Raw genomic sequence first — 10,117 nt, 5'->3', positions numbered from 1 at the left:
GCAAAGGGAGGGAAGCTAAGAGACATGGGTTCTATTCATGGCCCTGCCACTGACTCACTGTGGCACATCTACACGGCAAGCAGAAACCAGCAGCAAGTCCCAGAGCAGCGGTCTAAAGACTTGGGCTCATGCTACGGGATTAAAAATTGCTGTGTAGACGTTCAGGCTCTGAGCCGGTGGTCTGTAGACCCAGGCTCTGAGCCGGGGGGTTCTGCCTACCATGTAGACAGGGCAAGTTACACGGGACCAGCACTTTCAAACTGAGATGCCTAAACTCATCCACTTCAGCCTCTCTCGGCACCTAACCAAGTGGCCCAATGTTCAGCAGCACTGAGCCCACACAGCTCCAGTGACTGCAGTGGGACTGCAGAGGGTCATCTCTTCTGACAGTTTGGTCCTTTGTCCATAACCTCGTTGTGCCTCAGTTTCCCCATCTGTAAAATGGGAATTATGATACTTACCCACCTCCCAGCGCTACTGTGCGGCTAAATTCAGCCTTAGTTTTAAACTGCTTCAGATTGGCAGATCGGAGATGCTGCGGCAATGAAAACGGCTGTATTGTCCCTGTCCTCAATATACTGACAATAAGACGTTAAAGCAGCATTGTTCCTGACTAAGATGTCTGCCTAAGAGTGTGTCTGCAGTGCAAGTGAAGGCATCTCCCCAGGAAAATGTGGGACTGTGCAGATATGGGGATACCATCAGTGACCCATCCATAGGATGAGTGTTGGGGCTCCGGACCCATGGTGGCTGTGACATACTGTTCCTTTATTTACTGGCCTAGAAAGCAGTACTCACAGGATAACATGGGGCTTTGGGGCTGCTCTAACTTACGCAAGCTGGATGAGATCTCAGTGAGACCACGTGCCAATGGTGAATTTGCACAATACAGATGCATTCTGCCCAGACTGTAGTGCAACCTCCAACCCCCACACACATCGCTGCATGGGGCTAGTTTGCATAGGAGCTGGCTATGCACCTTATGCCAGCGGAGAGTGCTCCACCCTGGGGGAATTCACACTGGGCAGTTAAGGCCCAGAATACAGTTTTCGAAGAAAATCAACAAAGCCTTTTCCAATCTGATCCTTATCCGTCCCCGTCCCCTCACTCCTCAACACCCAGCACGTGAGAGGCAGACACCATCACATCAACAGGAGCTGGCTTTTGGAAAGGGGAGTTTTGCACTGGCTGCAAATGGAGATCGTGTATGGTGTTATGTGCGAGGGGTTACAGGGAGCCCCACAAAAATAATGCAGGGCACTTATCAGTTCCGGGATCCTTTCTGCTTCATCGCAGGAAGAGCATTCCCTAGGCAGACTGCAGGACTCTGGCTGCCGCAGTTAATCAGGCCTGTATCATGGCTATACCTTCCTGCCTGCCAATGGACCAAATATAAACCTGCTAATAAAAATATAAAGCTCAATTTGATGAGCTGGAGCTGACTGCAAATTCCACAGTTCATTAGTGCATCAGGCACTCCTCTGGCTGGCACACTCTGCCTTCGTTTCCATAGCTACAGCCAGCAACATGAACCTGCTTCGGAGATGCCTTCGGTCGGGGTTTTGCTACTGAGCAAAGATCACACCTTGAAAGAGTTCCACTTGGGGTCTCCTGCAGACAGTTTGTACCATCCCTCTCTTCCATTATAGCCAAAGTTTTGCCCTAAATCCAGTAGCGGTGCCAGGATTTTTGCAGCCCTAGGCAGCAGCGCTCCTCCTCTGAGCATTTGGCGGCGGGAGGTCCTTCCGCTCCGGGTCTTCGGGGCACTTCGGCGGCGGGTCCCAGAGCGAGTGAAGGACCCGCCACCGAATTCTGCCGAAGACCTGGAGCAGAAGGACCCCTCGTCGCCGAATTTCTGCCGAGGGCGGCAAAATGCAGCCCCCCAAATCCTGCAGTCCTAGGCAACTGCCTAGGGTCGCCTAGTGGAAGCGCGCCCCTGCCTAAATAATATGGAGATAGACACATGGGTGGGAAAAAAACACATCTTGTCTATTTGCAACGAGTGGGATTTGGTCTTTGATCTGAAGGATCCAAGTGTAAGGGGAATGCCTCTTTTGGCTTGCTAAACACTTTATTCACATATATGTAATTAAGATATCCTATATCTACAACCAGGGGTGCCTTTAATCAAAGACACTTAATCATTAAAAGCGCTGGCAGATTTATAAGCTGCATCTCCATGCTGCCAGGGGATAAAAAGGACCAGAGGAAAAGAAAGTTTCTCCATAAATTAACTTCACAATCTGCCTTAATCTCTTTTCGATTTCGTCCCTCAAGAAAGACGATGAAAGGGAGACGAGATTTGATTCCAGTCGTCCTGAACTGCTTCCCAAGTTCACAAAACTCATCAATTTGTAGATTTGAAGGGACCATTTTGATTGTGTAATCTGTCCTTCTGCATAACACAGGCCGTAGGACGTCCCTGTATTAATTCCTGCTTCAAGTTCCAACAGAAAAGCATCCAATCCTGATTTTACACTATCCGTTGGTGGCCCTTGTTGAGTTGTTCCAGTAGCTAATCACCTTCATTGTTAAACATTTGAGCCTTATTTCTAGTCTGAATTTGTCTAGCTCAGGGATTGGCAACCTTTGGCACACGGCCTGTCAGGGAGATCTGCTGGCAGGCCAGGACAGTTTGTTTACCTGCAGCGTCCGCAGGTTTGGCTGATCGCAGCTCCCACTGGCCACAGTTCACTGTTCCAGGCCAATGCAGGCTGCAGGAAGCAGCATGGGCTGAATAGAGGGGAATTATCACTTCCCTCGATCTGCTGGCAATGCTCCTACTAATGCAGCCGGATACTGTGTTAGCCTTCTTGGTAACAAGGGAACACTGTTGACTCATATCCAGCTTCTCGTCCACTGTAATCCCCAGGTCCTTTTTTGCTGAACTGCTGCTTAGCCAGTCAGTCCCCAGCCTGTAGATTTTTCATGGGATTCTTCCGTCCTAAGTGCAGAACTCTGCACTTGTCCTTGTTGAACCTCATCAGATTTCTTTTAGCCCAATCCTCCAATTTGTCTAGGTCACTCTGGACCCTATCCCTACCCTCCAGTGTATCTACCTCTCCCCCCAGCTTAGTATCATCTGCAAACTTGCTGAGGGTGCAATCCATCCCATCATCCAGATCATTAATGAAGATGTTGAACAAAGCCGGCCCCAGGACAGACCTCTGGGGCTCTCTGCTTGATACCAGCTGCCAACTAGACATTGAGCCATTGATCACTATCCATTGAGCCTGAATGATCTAGCCAGCTTTCTATCCGCCTTATAGTCCATTCATCCAATCTATACTTTTTTAACCTGCTGGCAAGAATACTGTGGGAGACCATATCAAAAGCTTTGCTAAAATCAAGGTATACCATGTCTACCACTTTCCCCATATCCACAGAGCCAGTTATCTCATCATAGAAGACAATGAGGTTGGTCAGGCATATATAAAGTGAGCACTGTACACTTTGAATTCTGTGTTGTAATTGAAATCAATATATTTGAAAATACTGAAAACATCCAAAAATATTTAAATAAATGGTATTCTATTATTGTTTAACAGTGTGATTAATCGCAATTAATTTTTTAAATCTCTTGACAGCCCTAGAAACATCTTATTTCATTTCATTTCTGAATGTTATCTTGAAACAAAATGTTTTCTTTTGATATTCCTGACGGAAAATTGAAAAACAAACACTGAAATCAACATTCTCCAATGGAAAATTTCCATTTTGATGAAACCACATTTTCAAAGAGGAAAATGGTTTGTTCAAAACATTTTGACCAGCTCTAGCGTTTAGACATACACTGCACTTTTGCAGAATTTGGCCTACTAACTTGTCACTGCATTCTTGATGCTATCTACAGGTTATGGACAAAATTTCCCCCTTACCTATTCCCTGTGTAACTGCCATGATGTCAGTGATGTTGCACAGGCTTTGTGTGGGGGTTATAAATCTCCCCCTGGAGATCTACAAACATTTAATATTTGTATCACTCGCTGCTGATGGTAACAGAGCCCTACAGAACAGTTCTGGCTGCAAATCACTGATATGATGTGACAAGCCAGACAGTCTTCAATGAACATTTCCACAACAGCTTCACTATTCGGAAAGCAAACCTTTCCTCTGTGAAATTGTCTTGTAATGTCCATGGAAGCACAGCTCCATTCGGCCTGTGCAAATTTGCTGCCTTCCCCCCTCAGACTCAAACCATCTTGGATAAACTGAATATGGACATTAGCTCAGTGAAGAAATGTGTGAATTTTAGTGCTAATGAAAGGTGCCAGATTGAGCTAACAGTGTCTCAGCTTGAGATGTAATTCAAGGTGTTGCTTTTGAAGTTTAAAGCTCAAAAAGGTTTGGGTGAAAGCTACAAAAGAACCTCCCATCTCTCTCGCCGTGGGGTTGAAATCAGCTGAGGCACTCAAGCAAACAGTTCTGGGTAGGAATATGGGCTGCTTGGAGAATGGTCTCACTGGAAGGTCCTTCACATCAGAATTCACTTCCCCTGTTGGTCCAGTAGAACCCAAATTTGTCAACCTACAGGCCTTGGGGGAAAACTCATCTGTTCACACAGCTCCCTGCCACCCGCAAACAAATACCTTCAGGCCCCACCCAATGCCTTGGGAAGTCAATGGAAAGACTCCCAGCTTTGGATCAGGCCCTACTTCAATGCAAATTCACCCAACTGCTTCAAATCTCACAGTCTGGAAGATTTCAGCTGAGTAATGAAGAAGGAACCTTTCCCATGCAGCACTGCAGGTAATTTGGGTGCATCTCTTGGTGTCTTGCTTTGATAGACAGGTGCTTATTTTCTTATTTTACAGCATGAGCAAGGAGAAGAGGGAGCTGTGACAGACAATGACTCATCTCTCCCAGGTCATTAGGAAAACAGAGACGGGAGAAAGCTTTGGAAGATATTTTTGATGCCACTCAAACACAGTGGGCCCAATTCTCATTTAAACTAAGATCATTTTACCTCATTCATGCAGTGCAAAGAGGCCTTAAAGTTGGTGTAACTCTAACTCAGACCCTGTGAGTTTAAGGGTGAGATGAAAAAAAAAATCAAAAGTGCCTTTAAAAATAGGTTTTAATCTGATTTGGGACCACAAATGCTCTAATGACTTCATCATCATTATTTGGTTATTGCATGATGTCACCACAGGGCAGAGCTCAGATTGGTCGGGTGTCGTAATTGTGCATTTCTAGACATGAACATGTTTGTGATTCTTTTAAGCGTAACATTAACTGTGACTTTTCTGGGTTTAAAATTATTGTGATGGGGATAATTACAACCTCCCTGTAATGTAATTTATCCTAGATTATGGACACGTGTTTTCACAACTGCAATGCTCTCTTGATGTACTTTTTTTTCTGGGAAGACATACATTTATCTCAGTGTTTTTGCACTTAGCACTGAAATTGCTACAGCTAGTATTTTAATGAGATAAATGTCCACAGGGTGCTTGAAGGAGAGGACAGCAGGACTGCTAGGAGGAAGTAGCTGTTGGGGCTGCGATGTGAAAAACTAGGAAACTAAAAAGGAGTTTGCAGGGGAGTTGCTAATAGGTGTGAAAGAAAACAGAGGCCTGGATTCAGAGTCTGTAATAAAGCTGAGCTTCCCCAAGGTGTAGAAGAGAGAGACCTCGCGCCACAGGGAAAAATTCTCCCCGCTCATGGGTCAACAGATGGTCCATGCCAGCTGCTGCCTGTGCTGGGCCCTGCCCCTGGGAGTGAATTTCACCCTGCAGGAAGGCAGGTAAGTGTCAGCTGTACTTGGCAGTGTGCTAGCATGGAGACAGGCCCCACCCCTCTCATACATCATTGGACGGTGATGGGATGGGCAGGCCTGACCTCAATTCCACCCCTTTCTCCCTGAGTGGGGCGTGGCTGTGGATAGCTCAATGAGCCCAAGACTTGGGTGCCCCTTCAGGCAGTTCCAGGGAGAGGGCAGGGTGTGCAGGTCTGGCCCAGCCAGATGTGCATTGTTCATTGTCCCCCCTCTCCCTGGGAACCCTTGTGCACACACCTCTAGGTCAGGAGTCCACTGGAGCACATGGGGATAGCTCGAGCCCCCCAGCTTGGGATGGGGCGGAAGGGACACAGAGATGACAGGTCCTGAGCCCAACTCTACCTTCCCTTCCCCATCCCCTCCCCATATTTCCATGTCTCTCCTTGCTCTGGGTTGTGCCATCCTTTCTCCAGGGGAATGCTATCCATGGGCGAGTCCCCTCACCCAGCACAAGCAATGGTGATGGAGGGTCTTTGGCCTCTCCCTTTCCATGGGAAGGGGCTGCTCTCTGTCCTGTGGGAGTGACCGTGAACCCCACTTGGGCGGGCATTCCCCTGGGTTCTCATGACTTGGGAGCATGCAGGATCTGAAGGATCGAGGGAAGGTTCTGAAGTTCGCGTCTTTCAGTGCCCAAGTCTCTGGGGACCCCCTTAAAGGTCAGTGTAAGAGTTTGGGCCCCCATGAGCAGCCAATTATAAATGGGGGCGAGTCCTCCATATCTCCCAGCAATAAGGTAAATGACCAGAGTGGTGGATGCCCTGTCACTCCCAGCTACCGTGGCAGCATGCCAGGAGTGGCACTGCTGTCTATCCAGTGTACACAGTACCTTATGAAAGCCAATTATGCTAGTTAAGAGTCATAAAATACAAAGGCACACAATCCAGGAAATGCAGTATACTTTAAACGTACAGACACCTCTTCACACATTTATACCTACAGATATTGGAACACACAGTCTATTACAACACCAAATCAACCCAATAAGAGACATCAACCTCACACCTCAACAACCTTAACTCTGCCCTCTCTCTGTTTGATGCCACTGTTCATGCAAAATTAATCTTTAATTCCCACTGTTTGTGGTTCTGAATCTGGTTTCAGGAACCTTCACCAGGTGTAACAAATATGTATGTACATAATATTAATTTGTGGGTAAAAAATATGTTAAATGGGAGTTAAGAGTGTGAGAGTGCATATCAGTAATTTAAGGGTTATAAACATTACAAGGATGTTGAAATTAGAGCTGTGAAACTAACAGATTTTTCAATTCCCTGACCATTCAGAAAGATCAACACCAAAAAATATTGTTCCAAGATGAACCAAAAATGGTTGTTTTTGAAATTTTCAGTGTACCAAAAAGTAAAAAACAAAAACAACAAAAAAACCATTTTGAGTCAAACAAAATGTTTAATTTTGACATAATTGACGTGTTTTATTATGATTTTGACCATTTTTAATTGCTTTTTAAATAAAAGTAAAGGAAGTTTTGAAATGAAATATATTTTTGAACTGAAACATCAAACTGATTCATTTAGAATATGTCCAAATAAAATATTTCAATTTGGGGGTATCCTTTTTTAGGTTCTTTTTCAACCTAAACAATTTGGTGAAACTGACACAAATTCGCACAAAATTTCAGTGTCACTGAATCTGCATTTTTCACCAAAGAATGTTTTGGCTGAAAAACAAGCCGTTACAAGCGCAGAAAATTAAGAGTTAATCCAACAATGTTATGGCCTGGAAATGCACAGCGAAGGCACCAACTCTATTGCTATCTGGTAGTGATGCCATGAAAGAACCATGCAATTATCGCGAATGATCATGTTTGTGGTCCCAGTTTAGATTAATCTGATTTTCAAAGACACTTCTTCAGTCCCTGCACTGACTCGGGAACCCAAAGCACTATGGGAAAATTCATACACTCTCCAAGTACTCATGGCATGACTTTTCTCTGCAAATATCCATCAGAACAAACCCAGAGGCTCCCTGTCGTCCCATAACAAGATCTTGGACAGAGGCAGGAGCAGGCCCCACAACTGAGCTCTGCATTAACACTATATCCAGGAATAGCTCTGCTTCCATAGAAGACATGCTGTTCTTCAGAGCTGCCTGTAGCTGGTGGAGCTCCAAGTAAAGCTGGGACGGAGATGGGTTTCTTATCCCATGAAAATGTTCAAGGTTTTTGTAAAAATTCCCATTCCACATTGGGATGAAACCGAGACCTTTGGAATTTTTTTGTGAAAATTGAGAAAGACCCACCAGCCTACCACAGAATCGCCACTAGCCTGGGTTCCCAGCATGTGACCCTCAGCTATGGTTGAATAGACAGCAATGTCACTCAGCCAACCTTACCTCACTGGGATAGGGAGAATCAAGTCCTTCTGCTCTAAACACCTGCCTACAGGTCTCTCTCTCTTCCTTTCTCTGACCAGAGATGCCATCCATCCTCAGAAGCTTTTCCTGACAAAAGGTTCGTCCAAATGGATAGATTTCCACAAAATGTTTCAGTTTTGACAAATCAGTATTTCCTATGAAAAAAACTTTTTCGTCAAAATATTCCCAGCCAGATCTAGCTGCAAGCTGAGCCAGTCCTTCCTTCTCCCCAGTTCCTCATGGGTTTCGGCTCTGCTCATGTGTCCTCTAGCATAACTCTGCCTCTGTCGCTCTTCTGGGGCTATGAGGGCCAGCGAGGAGCCGTGAGCTGAGGAGCTGGTTCCTCCTTCTGTTGAAGACCTTCATGTGGCTCTTCTCCTCATTCCATGCTCTTGATCTCTGTCCATCTTCCAAGTCTTTGCCTCTCTGCAAGAGAAGAGTGTGGATAACCTCTCAGGTTTCTAGTTGAGTCAGCAGATGCTGCTACGTCATCTTTGCTGAACTACAGCGGGCAGTTGGAAGAATATGGAAAAGTTTCTGTCATACTGATCCGGGTGCCTGAAACCATCACAAACTTTTATGGTCAAAGCTCTCCCTGCCAGTGACTCCTGTGGAGAAAATTTGTTGCGGTGATAATCTCTGCATGTGAAATATGGTGTAATGCTAAGTCCTGTGTTGGAAACCAGCTGCCATAGCATCTCCTCTGCTGAAGACAGCTCTTAGGCTCAGCACTGTCTGTGGTCACTCAGTGATATTCACTATTTTCAATTTTTTTAGTCGTGTTGTTCTTGCCTGAGGAGACAATCGGTTTTATTAAATAATGTCAGTTCCTCGCAGTGTATTAATTCTGAGGTATCTACAGGCTGTGGTTTGTAAATAAAAGGGTTCTAAAGGAGGGAGGGATAGCTCAGTGGTTTGAGCATTGGCCTGCTAAACCCAGGGTTGTGAGTTCAATCCTTGAGGGGGGCATTTAGGGATCTGGGGCAAAATCAGTACTTGGTCCTGCTATTAAAAGCAGGGGGCTGGACTTTATGACCTTTCAAGGTCCCTTCCAGTTCTAGGAAATCAGACATCTCCATTAAAAAAAAAAAAGGTAACTCCCTGTTGAAAAAGCTGAAAAAAGTGCTTGTTTGAAATGCAGTAAACTCACAACTACCTAACTTCTCATCCTGGAGCTATTTTTGAGAATTCAAACCTGCCAGGCTTGTTAATTTCAAGTACTTTAAAAAAATATTCAAGGCAAAACAGAATTAGAAAATGGCAAAGGTCCCAGTAAAAGGAAAGTCCTGGTGTGAACTTAACTAAGGAGCTGCTCTCAGCACCTCTGGAGTGAATGAAAAACATCTCTCTCTGGCAGCAGAATGAAGTTGTCCTTGTTTATTCCACTTCAGTTTGCAGAAGCAGCAAAAATTCACATAGCGGATAAACATCAGTCACTGCCGGAGTTCCAGGCATCACACAGAGGCCAGCACTGAGTGAAGAAGGGAGACAGCACTGCAGGTGCATTTTTAATCATGCGCTTGGTAAGTTTCACAGGCAGGAAATATTTCATGTCAGTTATTGGATTTGTGAATGAACCTGCAGAACCCCCTTCTAAGTCATCTTGGTCAATGCAATTGGCAGCTCAGATCATCAGTACGGCCAGCCTGGCAGCCAGTGTATTTATTTATTTAGGAGACAAGAGTCCAGAATGGGGGATTCAGGAAAGGAATGTTGGGCTGGTGACAGGCATCCTGTCCCAGTTTCCCTGGAATTCAGAACATGAGAGGGACGTGGAGTCCTGGTGAAATTTCTCATTCTGCTGATCTCCTGGGGAACATCTGTTTTCTCTGGGGGAGAGAAGGGGGAAGGGGTATGGGTTTACTGGCCTGCTGATCCCATGAGCATTGTTCTTGTGGTCAGATGTCACTCATGCCAGTGCTCTCTGATTCAAGTGGAACCCTGCTTGTGTGAGTGAGGTCTAAC

Source organism: Malaclemys terrapin, chromosome 13 (genome assembly GCF_027887155.1).
Source record: "Malaclemys terrapin pileata isolate rMalTer1 chromosome 13, rMalTer1.hap1, whole genome shotgun sequence".
NCBI lineage: Eukaryota > Metazoa > Chordata > Testudines > Emydidae > Malaclemys > Malaclemys terrapin.
The sequence above is the reverse complement of the archived record's forward strand: the minus strand, read 5'-3'. Positions refer to the sequence as shown.